Source organism: Syngnathus typhle, unplaced genomic scaffold (genome assembly GCF_033458585.1).
Source record: "Syngnathus typhle isolate RoL2023-S1 ecotype Sweden unplaced genomic scaffold, RoL_Styp_1.0 HiC_scaffold_39, whole genome shotgun sequence".
Taxonomy (NCBI): Eukaryota; Metazoa; Chordata; class Actinopteri; order Syngnathiformes; family Syngnathidae; genus Syngnathus; species Syngnathus typhle.
In genome coordinates this window covers 781,146-801,225 of record NW_026871945.1, presented here as the reverse complement: position 1 = coordinate 801,225, position 20,080 = coordinate 781,146, and the positions used below count along the sequence as shown (strand labels likewise).

General features: G+C 46.3%; 2 non-coding genes across 2 annotated transcripts; both read left to right on the top strand.

Moving 5' to 3' along the window:
• The first annotated feature begins 4,644 nt into the window (after positions 1-4,644).
• trnas-gcu (transfer RNA serine (anticodon GCU)) lies at positions 4,645-4,726 on the top strand. The gene has a single exon. It is a non-coding gene; the product is annotated as a tRNA-Ser (tRNA).
• A 9,071-nt stretch (positions 4,727-13,797) lies between these two features.
• Positions 13,798-13,870, top strand: trnat-ugu (transfer RNA threonine (anticodon UGU)). The gene has a single exon. It is a non-coding gene; the product is annotated as a tRNA-Thr (tRNA).
• Positions 13,871-20,080: the final 6,210 nt, after the last annotated feature.

Genomic DNA, 20,080 nt, shown 5'->3' with positions numbered 1-20,080 from the left:
AAAGCCAGCCACAAACCTTCCCCTGGAATCTTTCCATTAAAATGAGTCCCCCAAGGAAAAGCAAGGTGAACACAGTGCCGAGCGTTTAAAAGAGTCGCCAATTTGGCCCGACGTACGCGACGTGACGTTATTCTGTTATTCATAATAACAGTGTCGTATTTTATGAGAATCACTGATAGCAGGTTTTTTTGTGAATTTTTTTTTTTTTTTTAATGCTGTTAATAAATGCATTTGTTTTCAAAAAACTTGTTTGGAATATCCATGCTTTACTACCTACTAAAGGCCAAAATCTTTTATGCAATGACCTTTGCAGGTCGCAGGTCGCTTGCCGCTCACACAAAGCCTACGTCCATCTGCTCCTGGTTCGGCCCACCGGTCCAAATTTAGAACCCAGTTCGGCCCGCGAGTCAAAAAGTTTGCCCACCCCTGGTCTAGTGACACTAGAATTGAGATTTTACCTGAATCCGTGTTCATTCGGATGTCATTGATAACTCTGAGAAGCGCAGTTTCGGTGCTGTGATGGGGTCGGAAACCGGATTGGAAGGGATCTAGTATGTTATTGGAGGATAGGAAGGCACAGAGTTGTTGATAGACAGTTCTTTCGAGTATTTTGCTTGAAACAGGAAGATTTGATACTGGTCTGAAATTGCTGATTATGGAGTGGTCAAGATTAGGCTCCTTTAATAGGGGCTTCACAACAGCAGTTTTCAAAGATCGTGGAAAGATGCCTGTAAGTAGAGGTGTTTATTATCTGCAGTAGGTCTGGGGCAAGGCATTTGTGGACATTTTTTTAGAAAGCTTGTTGGCAAGGTGTCAAGGCAGCATGTTGAGGATTTAAGGCTTTGCACTGTTTCTTCTAGTTGTTTTTGGTCAATGATATTAAATTGGGTCATGTTTACTAGGCACCTTTTCAGTTGTTGCATTGGTGCCATAGGTCCTTTTACTGATGGCTAATCTGATGTTTTTAATTTTATCCTTGAAGAAGGTTGCAAATCCATTGCATTTGACAGTGGATAGGAAATCAGGGGCAATTGGAGGGGGGGCGTTTGTTAGCCTGTTAATGGTGGCAAAGAGAGTACGAGCGTCATTTGTGATTTTGTTGATTATGTCAGCAAAGAAAGATTGTCTGGGTTTTTTTAGTTCTTGGTTATAGGATTTAAGGCTGTCTTTGTAAATAAGATAAGATAAGATAAGATAAGATAATCCTTTATTATTCCCTCAATGGGGAAACTCCTATGTTAGCAGCAGTACACGTAACATATACACACACACACGCATGCGGGGAAGGGGGTAAAAGATTTTAAGAAGTAGAAAGTATATATAATTAAAAAAAATATGGACAGTGTATACAAAATACACAATACACAATATACAGTGGAGATAAAAAAAAATATTAGATAAAAAAATAGTGCAAAAAAAGTGCAAAGAAAGCAGGTAAAAGAGTGTGAGGTAGACAGATATTGCACATAGTGTGATTGCACATATGGTTATTGCACGTTATTGCATGTTATTTTGTCCGTTAGCTACGATGGTCGGCCTGGTTGTACAGTCTGATGGCAGCAGGGAGGAAGGACCTGCGATGCCTCTCGGTGGTGCATCGTGGGTGACGAAGCCGGTCGCTGATGGAGCTCTCCAGGGCTCTGACAGTCTCATGAAGGGGGTGGAAGACATTGTCCATGATGGAGGACAGCTTAGCCACCATCCTCCTCTCCCCCACCACCTCCACCCGGTCCAGACTGCAGCCCAGGACAGCGCCGGCTTTCTTCACCACCTTGTCCAGCCTCTTCCTCTCCGCTGCAGTGATGCCGCTGCTCCAGCAGACCACCCCATAAAAAATGGCGGACGCCACCACAGAGTATCATGATGAATGTGAAGTTTAGTTTTCCGCCATTTGCGTTCTGCTTTTCTAGACTCTCTTTTTTATCTTTTACAGAGAGAGAGTATGTCCATGGTGCTTTCTAGGAGGTCATTGACAGATTCTGATGGAAGGGTAGGGGCCTGCGAGAAGGCCTCCATAAATAGTGTACTAGTGGCCTGATTAAAGTGCCGCTTTTTAATGGTTTGTGGTTGACTGAGAGCTATAGGGGTGACCTTCATTTCGATAAAGATGCAGAAGTGATCAGATAAGGCAATATCGACTGCTGAGAGGAAAGATGACTCAAGACCTCTGGTTATGAATAAATCTAGTGTATGGCCTCTGTTGTGTGTAGGTCCAGAGATATGCTGGGATAGGTCGAAGGTGTCAAGGAGGTCGTTTAGTTCTTTGATGTTATTATCATTGAGTTTGTCTATGTGAATATTAAAGTCACCTACTATTGATATACAGTCATGTTCCAAGGAGATTATAGCGAGGAGTTCAGAGAATTCGACGAAGAAGTTATTAGCATAACCTGGGGGTCTGTATACAACCATAAGTAGGACAGGGGGAGAAGACTTCATTACAACTGCTAGATACTCAAACGAAAGACAATCTCTAAATGACGTCCGTTTACATTGAAACAAATCAGAATAGATTAGGAAAACGCCTCCCCCTTTCTTTCCGATTCTGAGGGCGTCAATGCAGTTGGAATTAGGTGGAGTTGATTCATTAAGGATATATTCTCTGTTATCTAGATCAAGCCAGGTCTCTGTAAGAAACATGATATCTAATTCATTACTCGTAATGAGGTCATTGATGAGAAGTGATTTATTGACTAATGATCTAATATTGAGCAGGGCCGCTCGAATTGTTTTGGTTCTGGTGGAGTGTTTTGATTTCTGGAGCTGTTTCTGACGGATGGGTATCAGGTTTGATCCAGGGACGGAACAAACTAGGATGATAGGGTTGTTTATTCTAGGAGTGATCAGCGTTGTGATAGCTTCTGGAGTATGTTGCTGTGTGACCTTGTTCTTGCTGTTTTTGGGTGAGGAATTTTCTTTAGAACTCTGGCTTGCGGGGAGTAATGGGACAAGGGGGGACGTATGGGGGGAGTTAGGTGAGGGAAAGGGGGTATGTGTAGAGAGCTGTTCAGTTTGCTTATGGGGAGGGGTTGAGCCTGGGTGGAGCATCGATGGGGGCTGGGTTCGTTCAGGTCGGTTTGGGGATCCTGGGTGGAGCATCGATGGGGGCTGGCTATATTGATGTTTGCCCGTTCAATCCTCTCATTCATGTGTGATGAGAAGGGCAGTGGAGGGGGGGAGGGAGAAAGGGATATGGAGGAGGGTGGGAAGTGGGGGGTGGATTAGAGAAGGGGGGTGGGGTTCTGGGGGTGTGTAGGGTGAGGTGTGGGGGGTGGATGAGAGGAGGGGGGGGTGATGGGTTTCTGGAGTTGGAGAGGTGGGGGGGTCTGAAGCATGTGGGAGCTGCTGAGCATGGTTGGTCTCCGTACCGGCGGCTGTAGGCGATAGAGGGTCGGTCTGGGTCCGGTCTAGTGGTTGAGATGATTCTGTGGTTGCTGTTTGTAGGGTTTCGGCTTCTTCTGCTGGAGCAGTGGTCTCTGCGTCTAACAGTGAACAACGGACAAATTCAGCAAGGTAATTTAAATACGCCATGACCCAGATTCGTTCCGGGGATGCTACGGCCACAAAAGTCAAAAAGTCAAAGTCAGCTTTATTGTCAATCTCTTCACATGTCAAGACATACAAAGAAACCGAAATTACGTTTTCTCTATCCCACGGCGACGAGACATATTACACGAAAGACATACAAGTAAACGACACAATATAAAAACAAGAAGGCACAAACAATAAATAAGAGTGATGAACAAATAATAAATAAACAGATAACACAATAAATAAGAAGAGCAAAACGGAGCCAGTGTGCATACAGCAGACAGTAAGCATAGCGCAAAAGTACAGGACGCTACGCAGAAAGGGAAGCGAGTTCAGGATCCTAACAGCCTGGAGTATGAAGCTGTTGTTGAGTCTGGTGGTGCGGGAGCGCAGGCTCCTATACCTCTTCCCAGAGAGCAGAAGATCAAACAAAGAGTGAGCGGGGTGACTCACATCACTCACAATCGTGGTCGCCTTGCGGGTGAGATGGGAGATGTAAATGTCTTTCAAGGAGGGGAGTGAAGCACCAATAATCTTACCAGCCGTGTTCACTATGCGCTGCAGGGCCTTCCAGTTGTAGTCAGTGCAGCCGCCACCCCAAACAGCAATACAGCTGGAGAGGACGCTCTCAATGGTGCCACGGTAAAATGTAGTCATGACGGCCGGAGGCTATACAGTCATGCAATAGCATACAAGAAATTTAGGTTCTTTTCTTTAGGATCTTCAGCCGAGATACCCAGGCAGACCATGAAAGAATGTTGATGTTAAAATGTTAGTGGAACTATCCAACTGCGCAGAGCCGATGATCCCAAAGATTCGGGGTGAGACAACATTGAAAAAATGTTTTTCTTTGCTGACAGTGTCACTTCTTTTGTGGCTTAGCTCTTCTTCATTTCACATCTAAAGTATCGTATCATTTTACCTTGTAGCTTATACTACCCCGTACATGACATATCATGTCGCCCATACAACTCATGCATGAGATGCGATGGCTGAGATATTTAGGCGATGGGTTGCTACTCCATTGTGCTCTCCACTCAGCATTTCATCATACTCGTCGGATTTTCACACAAAGTATCTCGGCACAACGTGTTGTCAATGCCATACGAGCAAGACGAGGTGGCCGAGAGGTTAAGGCGATGGATTGCTAATCCATTGTGCTCTGCACGCATGGGTTCAAATCCCATCCTCGTCGAAAGTTAATGTTACATTCTTTTCCAATGGAGCCTCGGTTTCTGAACGTCCCGGTTCTCGAACAAATCAATATTTGAACAAAAAATTCGAGAATTTTTTGCTCCAGATGTCGAACGAAATTCGATTGTCGAACCTCACGAGAGGACCCGCATGACAACTGACTCCGTTCGTTATTACATTCTAGTTACTCTGAAGATTGCAACAACTCTAATCATGCCTCCAAAGGAAGCAAGTGGGATAAGTAAAGCCATCCTAAAACACAAAGACGCTCCTAAAGCAATGCAACAGTGAGCGCCCGGCGCGCTGCGGTTGCGCGATCGGACCAAATTAAGCTCCCTGCGCACTGAGGTCCACTTAAATTTTGGAAAGTACATCAGGACTTTAAAAATATTTTCTAAATTTTAGCGACCGCTCTGTCACAATAAGGCTAAGCACTGCAGTTGTGCGATCGGACAAAAATGTACAAATGAAAAAATACTTTAAAAAGGCGGGGTTTTAAAATTTAAATTTTATTTTTTTTTCCATTATTTGTAATGGGAAAACATGATTCGGAATTTGAACGATTCAGTTCTCCAACAGCCTTCTGGAACGGATTGTGGTCGAAAACCGAGGCTCCATTGCATCTGTAATCTGGTTTGTATTTGACTCAATATCGTAATATTTATACTCTTTGGCGGCTCGGTGGAGAACTGGTTAGCATGTCCGCTTCACAGTTAAGAAAGTGCGGGTTCGATTCCATCAACGGCTGTTGCGTGTTGTTGATGATGTCCGTTGTTGGGTCAGGAAAACTAAGATGTGGGGTAACGGTTTGTTCTTTATTGGCAAGATCTTGGGTTGTTTAATGGGGGTCAGTACACATGGCACTTCAGCAGATGTAACAACATCCTCCATCTCCAGGTAAGAAGCTTTTATACTGTCCGGAAAAGGCGGGAAAGCAACACCTGATCATTTGGTATCGATGTGTATTGGAGAGTCACTGCTGCGTGTGTGTATTTGTGTGCGTGTGTGTGTGTGTGTGTGTTTGTTTGTGTGTGTTGTTGTAAGGCGGACGTAGTTGAGAGCGCCATGAGAACGTTAAAGGGGCGTGGATTGTATATATAAAACCCGCACCCTATGATGCGGTGCGCCATATGTGTGTTAAACACAGTCATGGCACACATAACTGAGACTGCGCCTTTTATTACGGTGCACGTTTTAATCGTGAAAATACGGTAACTCGTCAGCGTTGGTTTACTGCAATTTGACGACAAACCGCAAAACTATTGGACATGGAAAGTATCATTTATTGGCGCGACTAAAGACTTAAATTTATCAGAAAGAGAGGAGTTCGACCTACTAACAAGGTGGCTAGATCCAAGATCTGCAGAACAGGTGAAAAGGGTTCATGCAGTACCCGCTGGAGGCGTAAAGATGATTTGGGAACGGCTTGAAGAGTGTCACCGTTCCTCAGAAGCAATTGAGGACACACTGCTAAACAAGATAGAGGAGTTTCCAAGGCTAACAAACAAAGACACGAGCCAGCTAAGAGACCCGGGAGACATCTTGTATGAGCTATTGTTGTCAGGCTTGGATCAGGGAGAGGACTCGGATGCAGAGTGCAAACAAAAGGTATTTATTCGAACAGGCTGGAGACAGCACAAAGAAACCAAAAGCGCCTCAAAAAGAGGGAAAACAAGGCTGAAGACAGCAAAAACCAAAAGCACCTCAAAACGAGGGAAAACACGGTGGCAAAAAACAAAATTGAAAAACAGCGCTCAGGGTTGACAAAAAAAAGGTATCTTCTAAACTAGGTTCTCTAAAGCGATATCTGTTACTCACGCGATCGCTGGTGCTCAAGACGGGACAAGACGTGAAGGAATGGGGTCAAAATACAAAAAGTCCTGCCTAGCTACAAAAACAGATATGCTCAAACCTCATTGAATAAAGTACATAAGTAGAAAAGTATATTCACATATTCAATCAATAAAAGAAACATTTTAAGCATATAATTATACCTACACACCAACTCAATAAAGAAGACATAACTAGACATTTTTGATAGGTGGTAATGACAAAGGTTTTTATAACTTTATGAACTGATATATATTTCTGAGCACTTTGAAATAACAAATGTTTTTTGATATATTGCTTGAATAGCTTAATGACCCTTAAGGAACTGTTTAATGCATGCCTGATGATTCTCTAAATCACTGACACTGCCAAAGTTGTCTAAAAATGTTCAGTACTTGATTGTATTTTATGTTTTGACTAATGCTAGACGCCAGTTTTCGATTACTACTGAACGTTCTGGACAGAGGGAAATATTTTGCCTAACAAAGAAAATATATGGTTGGAAGCATGATTAAACTAAGAAAATAATGACGTAAGCAAAGACATGGAGTATCAAAAGAACAAACTTTGCATAGTCAAGGAACATTAATAGATTAATGATGTCACAGACAAAAAGCTCACATAATTTCGTACAAAATGACAAAATTGAAATAATTATGAAAGGATGAGGTGAGACAGTCTATGTGCAAGAATGGAGGGGAATGTTTACAGGAAGGTCACTTGGAGATAAAAACCAGCAGGTGCCAGAGGGAGCCAGCCAAGGACTCGGCCAAAGATGATCGCCAAGGCCGAAAGACGGGATGGAAGACAACAGCCCCCACACACACTGAATCGCTCATAACCACCACCCACTCCCATGAAATCAGAATCTCCTGCGAACTTGCCACACCCCCTGACTCATCACCCAACAAACTCGGCCCACATTGGCATGTGGAAATGAATATAAGCTGACCAAAAAACCTTGAATGTGGCGTTTTCTGAATGGAGACTCTCTGCTCTTGAAAGGCCCAGCGCTGTATTGTACTTTCCTGAAAACAGAGCTTTCTTAACAAGAATTGTGATTGAACTCAACCAACCTGTGTAAGTCTAATTTCTGCTTCAGTGTCTTAGCATTTTCCTAAATCTGAAGAAATCAAACGAGCATGCAGTGAGTAAATTGGATAACAGGTGATTGGCAATGGCCATGAGGCGCAGATAGCGCGCTCCCTAAATTGTGGACAAAATCCAACAGACGCACTGGCACAAGACAAGGGGAAGACGCTGGCTAAATACACATAGAAAGGTGAGGACACAGGTGCAGACAATTAGGACCAAAGACACAGGTGCACACAATTGGGATCAGGGAAGACAAGTAGCCTGACACACAGAGGAAGGACCCACGAACTGAAACGAGAGGAGAGTTACCAAAACAAAACAGGAAGTGACAATACGACAAACAGGACAAGACAAAAACAACTCACAAAACATAACAGCATGACAATTGTGGGAGCTGTCAGGGTTTTCCAAACTATCTTGATCATATGATTATGTTGGAATGTATGTAACCAGTAATAAATAACCTAGCTAGATTAGTTTTATGCTTATGTTGGTGCGTAACCAGTAATAAATAACATAGATTGTCCCATCCTACACAATGTCGTAAAACATCTCCTGCTATGCTTTGACTAGAGGTCAAGGGCTTTTTCTTCTCTATCCAGTCCACTGTCACCCCCACCCTGTTTTTCTTAATAAAAACGCTCTTGCGGGAAGCGAGAGTCAGACGTCGTTCGATCATTGACGAATGGACTCTCCACCTGCAGGTGCCCAAAAAGACTTAATTGTCTCCCATGTGGTTCTTGCAAAATAAGTTGGAGTGAGCACCACTCTAACAGGAACCAAGACAGATGATTGATTGATTGATTGATTGATTGATTGATTGATTGATTGATTGGTTGATTGATTGATTGATTGATTGATTGATTGATTGATTGATTGATTGATTGATTGATTGATTGATTGATTGATTGATTGATTGATTGATTGGTTGATTGATTGATTGATTGATTGGAACTTTATAGATCCCCGGGAGTGGGGAAATTCAGGCCCCAGTCGCCGTGGGATAGAGAAAACGTAATTTCGGTCTCTGTGTGTTGTGACATGTGGAGAGATTGACAATAAAGCTGACTTTGACTTTTGACTTTGATAGAGCTGGTATGTAAAAGACACCGAGATGACATGAGCGCAACTCAGTGACGTCATATGATGGCGCCGCGGATGGCAGCCACGGTGAGTCGCTCTCTGTTTATTTGTCTTATTTTGTGTGTTTTCTGTGTCCTCTGCTGTCCATCCCGGATCACTTTTACCAGAGAAGCTCTGTTAAACATCGGACAGACTTCTTCTGGTATTTTCTCTCCTGTTCTCTCCGATTCAGACTGTTTGTCGGAGATTCTAGCCGGAGCGGCGGTGCTGTACAAGCTAGCGCGACGACGGCGGCGCGGAAAGCGAGCCGGAGCACTCGTAAGGCTGAGGCAGAAAGGGTTCCGTTCTGCCCTACCGTCAATTCATCTGGCGAATGTCCGCTCCCTGGCGAACAAAATGGATGAACTGCTGCTCCTCACTTCAAGGAACACGGACTTCAGCAGATCCGCTGCGCTGTGCTTTGTGGAAACGTGGCTTAGCGAACAAACCCCCCACCACGCCGTGGAGCTAGCCGGGTTCAGGCTAATGCGAGCAGATCGCAGCGCGGAGCTCTCCGGAAAATCAAAGGGAGGTGGTCTCTGTTTCTACATTAATGAACGTTGGTGTACTGATGTCACGGTGTTGAAAGAGTTTTGCAGCCCTCTCCTAGAAACACTTTTCATAAACTGCCGGCCGTTCTATTCACCACGTGAGTTCTCCTCGATCGTCATGACGGCTGTTTACATCCCACCACACGCACGTGCGAGTGAAGCCACGCAGATGCTGGCTGACCAGGTAACAGACATGGAGAAACTTCTACCAAACTCACTAATCATTGTTCTGGGTGATCTTAACAGGGCGAACCTCACACACGAACTCCCCAGATACAGACAGCACGTAACGTGTCCCACCAGAGGGGCACAGACTCTGGACCACTGCTACACCGTGATCAAGGATGCATACCACTCTGCGGCTCGTGCAGCTTTAGGACTCTCGGACCACTGTCTAGTTCATCTGATCCCGGCCTACAGGCAGAAACTAAAAACTTCTAAGCCTGTGGTGAGGACTGTGAGGAAGTGGACAGTGGAGTCAAGGCAGGACCTCCAAGCCTGCTTTGACTGCAGCGATTGGGGAGCTTTCGAAGCTGCAACTTCAGACTTTCATGAACTCACTGACACTGTCACATATACATCAGTTTTTGTGAGGATCTGTGTGTGCAGACTAAGACCTTCTGCACGTACAACAACGACAAACCTTGGTTTACACCGAACCTCAGGAGGCTGCGCAAAGTCAAGGAGGAGGCCTACAGGAGCGGCGACCGCGAGCTGTTCAGGCAGACCAGAAACACACTGAACCGAGAGGTCAGGAAAGCCAGGAGGTGCTACGGGGAGAACCTGAAGAGACACCTCTCTGCCAATCCTGATCCCTCAACGGTGTGGAAAGGTCTGCTGAGCATCACGGGCTACAAGAAACGAACCCCCCGTCCTGTAGAGAGCCCAAGGCTTGCTAACCAGCTAAACAAGTTCTACTGCAGGTTTTATCTGTCCTCCCACACAACGGGACCTCCGGCAGCACAATCTACATACTCACCTCTACCCACAACTGCTCTGTCCACACCTGTATCATCGTTGTCACCCACTCACTCTCTTGCAGAGGCCGCGCCGGCACTCCAGGTCCGCGAGGAGGAAGTGCGCCAGCTGTTCCGGAGACAAAAGACCAGAAAGGCACCGGGCCCAGACGGCGTGTCACCTTCCTACTTGAAAGTCTGCGCTGAGCAGCTGGCGCCCACCTTTGCACGGATCTTTAACCGTTCTCTGGAGCTGTGTGAGGTGCCCTCGTGCTTCAAGAGCTCCACCATCGTTCCAGTGGCCAAGAAGCCCGCCATCACAGGTTTGAATGACTATAGACCCGTCGCACTGACATCTGTGGTCATGAAATCGTTCGAGAGGTTAGTGCTGAACCACCTGAAGGAGGTCATGGACCCCCTGCTTGACCACCTCCAGTTTGCCTACCGGGCAAACAGGTCAGTGGATGATGCGGTCAACACGGGACTGCACTACATCCTGCACCACCTGGACACCCCAGGAACGTACGCCAGGATCCTGTTCGTGGACTTCAGCTCGGCGTTCAACACCATCGCCCCTGACATCCTCCAACAGAAGCTCATCCAGCTTGCGGTGCCTGCCTCCACCTGTCAGTGGATCACCAGCTTCCTGACCAACAGGAGACAGCGTTTGAGGCTGGGGGGCATCACATCTGACACCCGGACCACCAACACTGGAGCCCCTCAGGGGTGCGTCCTCTCCCCACTGCTCTTCTCTCTCTACACCAATGATTTCTCCTCAGGTGACTCTCCTGTGAAGCTCCTGAAGTATGCAGACGACACCACTCTCATCGGACTGATCCAGGACGGTGATGAGACTGCGTACAGACAGGAGGTGGAGCGTCTGGTCCACTGGTGCAGTCAAAACCATCTGGAGGTGAACCCGCTCAAGACCGTGGAGATGACAGTGGATTTCAGGCGAGACCCTTCACCACTTTTACCCCTCACTATCCGCAGTAATACTAATCTCTCCACAGACACCTTCAAGTTCCTGGGAACCACAATCTCTCAGGACCTGAAATGGACTGGCCACATACACTCTGTCCGGAAGAAAGCCCAGCAGAAGCTGTACTTCCTGAGACAGCTCAAGAAGTTCAACCTGCCGCGAGAGCTTCTGAAGACCTTCTACACTGCCATCATCCAGTCTGTCCTCTGCACGTCCATCACTGTCTGGTTTGGATCGGCCTCCAAACAAGACAAGCACAGACTACAACGGACAATCAGAACTGCAGAAAAGATCATTGGAATCAACCTCCCATCTATCCAAGACTTGTACCTGTCTAGGACCAGGAATCGGGCAAGGAACATCTCTACAGACCCTTCTCACCAAGGTTGCAGTCTGTTTGAACTACTCCCCTCCGGACGGCGTTATAGAGCTCGGTACGCCAAAACCAGCAGACACAGAGACAGCTTCTTCCCCCAGGCTGTTGCTCTGATGAACTCACACCACTCATAGAGTCTCAGAGACATTACTGTGCAATAACATCTCTTCAGCTCTTCACACCTTTTTGAATTTGTCTACACTGTTTTTGCCATTATTCACGTCCTGAATGTTGTTAGTCACCTAAATGTTGAGGGTTTGTTTTTACCGAAGTTAAATTCCTTGTTTGGCACGCTCAAACATGGCGAATAAAAACTCTTGAATAAAAAAAAAACTCTTGAATCTCAGCCATCAAACCAAAGCAACAAGACAAAGGAAAAAAGTAACACCGGCCAACCAGCCCCCTTCAATTCCAAAGAACACCCCAAAACACGCAAAATACCCTCCACAGGGTCCATAAACAGGTGTAAGGGCAGTCAAGTTCAACGCCGCCCAATGGACCGTGGTCGTAAATCGGTAAAACATCACAAAACAGGCAAACGTGTGAGCAGCGTCCTGGGCACCCAGTCGGGGCACGTGCAGATAGTCACCATGGGGCTGGTACGGCGAAGATCATTGGCTTCAACGAGCATGAGGGAGCGGACCTCCCACACGGGTCGCGGCTGCGAGGCCAAGGCGAGGGATCTGGTCAGCACCGGCCGGATGAGCAGGATGGCCATCGTAGAGTCACGCCGGTCTCGACCAATGTGTGCAGCCATCCCATCTCCCAGGGAAAAAACTGTCCGATCCGAAACAATCTGCACACACCGAGTTGTGATAGATGGCACCAGCATTGCCGAATGGACAAATAGAAAGAAAGAAAAAGGAGAAAGGAAGGAAATAAAGAGGAAAAGAGAGAACACTGCTGCGGGGCTGCCACTCACAGTGGCGCCAAACAAAAAAAAAGGGGCTTGCATATTAGGTAACCGCTCGTGGTGTCCGACAATTAGTGGATTTTGAAGTTTCTCTTCAGAGAGAATCTTTGGCCACAAAGTGAGTAGGAGACAGGTTTTTCACCAGTGTGTTCTTGCATTTGATTTTAAGTTTACTTTCTGAGAGAATATTTGGCCACAAGCTGAGCAGGAAAAAACTTTTTCACCTGTGTGTGTTCTTCCATGTGTTTTTAAGTTTACCTTCTGATAGAATCTTTGGCCACAAACTGAGCAGGAAAACGGTTCCTGTCCTGTGTACTCTTGCATGTGTTTTTAAGTGTCCCGTCTGACCGAATCTTTGGCCACAAACTGAGCAGGAAAAAGGTTTCTCATGGGTGGGGGTATTTGTGTGTGTTTTTAAGTCACCCTTCTGTGAGAATATTTGGCCAGGAACTGGGCAGGAAAAAGGTTTCTCAACTGTGTGTGTTCTTGTCATTATTTTTAGGTGACAGTTCTGCGAAAGATTGGCTACAAACTGAGCAGGAAAAATATTTTTTCAGCTGAGTGTGTTCTTGCATGTAGTTTTAAGTTTACTTTCTGAGAGAATCTTTGGCCACAAAGTGATCTGGAAAAGGATATCTCACTGGTGTGGGTTCTTGTGTGTGTTTGCAAGTCACCCTTCTGAAAGAATTTTTGGCCACAAACTGAGCAGGAAAAACGTTTCTCCCCAGTCTGGGTTCTCATGTGACTTGTTAAGTGCCTCTTCTGAGAGAATCGTTGGAAAAACGTTTCCCTTCTGTGTGTATTCTTAGGTGTAGTTTCAAACTCCTCTTATGAGCAAACATTTTCCAAGACTGAGAACATTTCCAGTGTTTGGTATAAAATATCAACTTCTGACTCAAGACAAGTTGAGGGCATACTGTAGATATCCTCTTCGTCCTTCTCTTTCCCCTCCTCTTTTATCAAAGTTGCTCTGGCCCGGCCTCCTGTTTCTCATTAATCATGGCTGTTCCTGGCTGTTGTCTCATTCAAACTTGTACATAAAAACTAGCGCTTCAACCACCAGCTTCAACCACCAGCTTCAACCAGAGGTTCAAGCACGCTAACTGATTCTCAAACTTGGCCAAGCTATCTAGCCTTGCTTGGTCGCAGAATAGTAGCATGGGAGGTAAACGTGGTGACATCCTGATTTCCACTTTGTAATATTGTAGTTAAATAATTTATAGTTTATAATCAACCACAGCAGAACAGGCCTTGTAGCTCAGTGGTTAGAGCACTGGTCTTGTAAACTAGGGGTCGTGAGTTCAATTCTCACTGAGGCCTGATTGTATACTAAACATTTACTGCGCAAGCTTGACATATAAGAGTTGAGGGTGTAATTCCACTTATCTTGTCCATAGTACTGGTGACCAGCAGTTATGTGATGAGTTGTTATTGTCTTTGAGGATATTAAGGGAAATTTTATAATTTCAGACGGCACACCAATGTGTCCACACTGGATGAGAATCACTGGCTTACAGTCCTGTTTAGACTACATTTTCAAGCGTTTCTTTTGGTCAATCTTCTAAAAGGTTGACACAGTTTTGCCAGGCAAGACCGCGTAGCTCATTAATAAGAGCATTAGAATTGTAACTCAGAGGGTGTGAGTTAAATTCCCACTAGAGTCTGACAGACAGCTACATCTGCTAACCCTGCTTGGTTGTAGTGTGTTTGAATTTTTGATTAGCGGTAGGTGTTAAAGCCTCATTGCTAGCAAGAGAACTACCGTTTTTTTCCGTGTATAGTGCGCCCCCATGTATAGTACGCACCCCTAACAATGGCATGCTGATGCTGGAAAAAAGCTTGTACCCATGTATAATACGCACCCAATTTTTATGAATTTTGTTAAAAAAAAAATTTAATTTATTTTATTTTTTTTTATTTTTTTTTTAAGTCCCAAAGATCGTCACACACGCAGGGAGGCAATGGGTCCCATTTTTAAAGTCTTTGGTATGGTCTTAACTAGGCTGGATGTCATTTTTTTTGTTGGCGTTGATTTCTCCGACTGCCCCTAAACGCACCACCGCGCTCCGTGCGCACACGGCGGCTCTGTATGGGAGAGACGAAGAGGAATAAAAACACCCTTGGAAACCAAAACTTGCCCCTCGTCGTGACTCGGAGCCGCAACAAATGTTTCGGATTTGTGTAGGGTACATTGTGACAGACGGCAAACTAGCAGGTGATCGAGCGAGCGTCTGATACAAGAGCATTGCGGTCGTATGGAGCGTGTTTGAAATGAACAGCAGAGACGAAAGGAACAAGGCAAAGTGTTGTGAAATAAAATATTACCTGTAATACGCATTTTGTTATTTGCTGATTGAAACTGCTAATTAAACTGTGAATTGAAACTAATAGGTGGAGAACTGAACTCTCGCTCTTTATATAGCTGACGTGTCTTGCGCAACCGTTCTGCGCATCTGTAATGGCGGCCTCCGTATGACGTCCGGTCCGCGATGGAGATTAAAAAACAAACAATATTTGACAATAACACACCATCGAGGATTGCACCATCGCATCAAACGATGTGTCGTCAATTATGAATTTTACTAAGTGTGTTGGGCAGGATGGCTGAATGCGATGCGCGATTGACAACAAACAAGAAGAAAGGTGAGTTTTATTTCGGGGGAGATTTGTCATGTCTCGTCCCCAGTTTTGCTATGTGTCTAGGTTGCCATAGTTTCTGTTCGTGTCACCCCGCTCTTCCTGTGTCACCTCAATCGATGTAACGTGTTTTGTATTTAAGTCCTGTCTGCCCCTCGCTCACCGTTGGATCATTGCATGTGTTACTGTCATTCTGTTCCTGTCTTTGGTAATGTCACCCTGTCTTTTTGTTCCACGACTTTGTCGGTCAGTCCTGTTGTTGGTTTTGTTGTACCATGACTTTATTTAAAAAAAAAAAAAAAAAAAAATTAAAAAAAAAAAAATTCTTTTTTTTTTTTTCTTTGTACCCATGTATAATACGCACCCCAGATTTTAGGACAATAAATTAGTAAAATATTGCGCACTATACACGGAAAAAAACGGTAGTCTTGCAAACAAAGATTCACTCGCTGTGTCTCAATTCACAGGCTGCATCCTCAGAAATACTTTTTTTTTGCCAATTATCAGGCTGCATGACATGACTTCTGGTGCGACGCGAACGCACGTCATGTGACACACGAATTCAGCCTTGAAACCGGCATAATTTAAATGGCAACAGATGCTGAGCGGAGACTACATATATTTTAAAGTAATTTCCCATATTACTCTTTCAAATATCTATTCAGAAACTCTGAACATATACGGACATATTTATTGAGAGAAAACAGGGCAGGAGGGGGAGTTTGTTCCCCTCAGCAACTGGTTAATCAATATAGTCTACATTCCAACATAATCATACGATCAAGAACAGTGGAGCCTCGGTTTTCGACCACAATCCGTTCAAGAAGGCTGTTCCAGAAGTGAATCGTTCGAATTCCAAATAATGTTTTCCCTTTACAAATAATGGAAAAAAAAATTATCTATTCCAAGCAAAAAAACCTGTCTTTTTTAACAACTGCAGCACAGCGCCGAACACGCAACTGCACCGTGCTGGTCGCATTATTGAGACAGAGCCGTCGCTAAAATTTAGAAAATATTTTTAAAGTCCTAATGGACTTTCCAAAATTTAAGTGGACCTCAGTGCGCAGGGAGCTTAATTTGGTCCGATCTGGCAACCGCAGCGCGCCGGGCGCTCACTGTCGCATTGCTTTAGGAGCGTCTTTGTGTTTTAGGATGGCTTTACTGCTCCCACTTGCTTACTTTGGAGGCGTGATTAGAGTTGATGCAATCCTCAGAATAACGAGAATGTAATAACGAACGGAGTCAGTTGGCATGCGGGTCCTCTCGGCTCATCTCGCGAGGTTCAACCACCGAATTTCGTCTGACATCCGAAGCAAAAAAATCTCGAATTTTTTGTTCAAATACTGATTTGTTCGAGAACTGGGACGTTTGAAAACCGAGGCTCCACTGTAATTTGTCAACCCTAACAATCTTTGGCCACAAACTGAGCAGGAAAAACGTTTCTCACCTGTGTGTGTTCTTGCATGTGTTTTTAAATGTCCCTTCTGACAGACTCTTTGGCCACATCTTTTTTGATGAAAGAACACACCTTGTCCTTTTGCTCGTTAGGCATGGCTGTTGTCACATTTGGTGCTCACTCTTTTGCAAGAACCACATGGGAGACTATTAAGTAATTTTCTGGGCACCTCCAGGCGGAGAGTCCATTCGTCACTGTGCGTACAGCAATGACTGCGGGACTGCTGTGTGCTCGTGTTCACTGAGACTTGGTTGACTGTCAACATTCCGGACTCTGCCGTACATCTGGAGCGGCTAGCGTGCTATCGGGCGAACCGGGCCATTGTGAAAGGGGGTAAATCTCGTGGAGGTGGAATATGCGTCTACATCCGTGACGAATGGTGCCGAGACTCTGTAGTGGTATGCAAGCACTGCTCACCACTGGCGGAGTTCGTGATCATTAAGTGCCGTCCTTTTTACCTGCCAAGGGAATTTACCGCGATTCTGCTAGTCGCGGTTTACATCCCGCCTTCCAACATCGAAGGCGACAGGATCGCGGCTCTTAGTGAACTGTACCAGGCTGTCAGTGAACAAGAGACAGCGCACCCTGACGGTTTGACCATCTTCGCTGGGGATTTTAAGCATGCTAACCTGAAGTCTGTTTTTCCGAGGCTTCACCAGCATGTTAATTTTCCTACGCGTGGCGACAGCTTCCTGGACCGGGTCTACTCTTCGCATAAAGGAGCTTTCAAAGCCGCCCCCCTCCCCCATCTTGGACCTTCTGACCATATCACTGTTATGCTTTTGCCCGCATACAGACAAATGGTGAGAGCGTCCAGGCCGGTTCGCAAGCAGGTACGGGTGTGGCCTGAGGGTGCCTCTGATGCACTGCGTGACTGCTTTGGCTCTACTGACTGGGACATGTTTAGGAGGGCTGCCACTTGCGACGATCGGACAGACATTGAGGAGTATACTGACTCTGTTTCCTCCTACATCAGGAAGTGCATTGATGTTGTGACTCTCTCAAAATCCATCGTCGCTCGGGCTAACCGGAAGCCATGGCTGACAGGGGCTGTCTTCAGGCTGCTGAGGGCCAGGGACAAAGCCTTTAGAGCGGGGGATGAGGCTGGCTTGAGGACTGCGAGGGCCGACCTGTCCCGGGGCATCAAAGAAGCAAAGAGGGCGTTCTCGTGCAAAATTACCGCCCACTTCAAGGACAGCAGGGACGCACGGAGCCTTTGGCAGGGCATTCAGACCATCACGGATTACAAGCCCGCGCCGCAGAGCTGTGAAGGCGACGTCCGTCTGCTCAATGACCTCAACCGCTTCTTTGCTCGCTTCGACGCTCAGAACAGCACTTGGCCGCTGAAGGCCACTCCCCCTTCACACGAGCTGCCCCTGTGCCTCTCCGCCGACAGCGTGAGGAGGGCGCTTTCCGCTATCAACATCCGTAAGGCGGCGGGCCCTGACAACATCCCGGGTTGAGCGCTGAAGGACTGAAGGACTGGTGAGCTGACGGATGTCTTCACAGACATCTTTAACACTTCCCTGCAGCAGGCCATCGTCCCGTCGTGTTTCAAAGCTGCCACCATCGTACCTGTGCCGAAGAAACCCGCTCCGTCCTGCTTCAATGACTATCGCCCCGTGGCACTTACGCCCATCATCATGAAGTGCTTTGAGCGGCTTGTCATGGAGCACATCCGATCCGTTCTCCCCCCCACCATTGACTCCTTCCAGTTTGCGTACCGAGCCAAACGGTCCCCTGAGGATGCCATCTGCTCTGCCCTCCACTCGGCCCTCACCCACCTGGAGAGAAGGGACTCGTATGTGAGGTTGCTGTTTGTGGACTTCAGTTCTGCCTTCAACACCATTGTGCCACAACGCCTCATCAGCAAACTTGACGCGCTGGGCCTCAGTACCTCTGCAACTGGCTACTGGACTTCCTCTGTCAGAGGCCACAGGTAGTACATGTTGGCGACAAAATCTCCGCCAGCATCACGCTGAGCACGGGGGCCCCCCAAGGCTGCGTGCTCAGTCCGCTGCTCTTCACCCTCCTGACGCATGACTGCACTGCAACCTACAGCGACAACCGTTTAGTGAAGTTTGCTGACGACACGACTCTGGTGGGTCTCATCACAAAGGGAGGCGAGACTCAATACAGGCTGGAGGTTGACCTTCTGACCACGTGGTGCAGGGACAACAACCTCCTGCTGAACGTCGACAAGACCAAGGAGATTGTTGTGGACTTCCGGAAGGGTCACACCCAACACCTGCCACTGACCATCAACGGTGCTGTGGTGGAGAGAGTGAGCAGCGCCATGTTCCTGGGGGTGCACATCAGTGAGGATCTCTCCTGGTCCACCAACACCGCATCACTGGCAAAAAAAGCCCAGCGCCGCCTGTACTTCCTGCGGAAACTCAGGCGAGCGAGCGCTCCTCCGGCCGTCATGACTGCATTTTACCGCGGCACCATTGAGAGCGTCCTCTCCAGCTGTATTGCTGTTTGGGGTGGCGGCTGCACTGACTACAACTTCAAGGCCCTGCAGCACATAGTGAACACGGCTGGTAAGATTGCTGGTGCTTCGCTCCCCTCCCTGAAGGACATTTACACCTCCCATCTCACCCGCAAGGCGACCACGATTGTGAGTGATGTGAGTCACCCCGCTCACTCTTTGTTCGAGCTTCTGCCCTATGGGAGGAGGTACAGAAGCCTGCGCTCCCGCACCACCAGACTCTCAAACAGCTTCATACTCCAGGCTGTTAGGATCCTGAACTCGCTCCCCCGTTCTGCGTAGTGTCCTGTACTTTTACTGTCTGTACTGTCTGTATGCACACTGGCTCTTATTTGTTGTGTTATCTGTTTATTTATTATTTATTATTACTCTTATTATTTATTGTTTGTGCCTTCTTGTTTATGATATTTTTACTTTTGCGCTATGCTTGCTGGCTCCGTTTTGCTCCTCTTATTTATTGTGTTATCTGTTTATTTATTATTTATTCATCACTCTTACTATTTATTGTTGAATTTTTGCCTTCTTGTTTTTATATTGTGTCGCGTACTTGTATGTCTATCGTGTTATATGTCTCGTCACCGTGGGATAGAGAAAACGTAATTTCGGTCTCTTTGTGTGTTGTGACATGTGGAGAGATTGACAATAAAGCTGACTTTGACTTTGACTTTGATCGAATGACGTCTGAGAGCATTTTTATGAAGAGAAACAGGGTGGGGGTGAGAGTGGACTGGATGGAGAGAAAGCCCTTGACCTCTAGTCAAAATATAGCAGGGGATGTTTTACGACATTGCGTAGGATGGGACAAGCTAGGTTATTTATTACTGGTTACATACATTCCAACATAATCATACGATCAAGATATCGCAGGTCCTTCCTCCCTGCTGCCATCAGACTGCACAACCAGGCCGATCACCGTAGCTAACGGACAGAATAACATGCAATAACG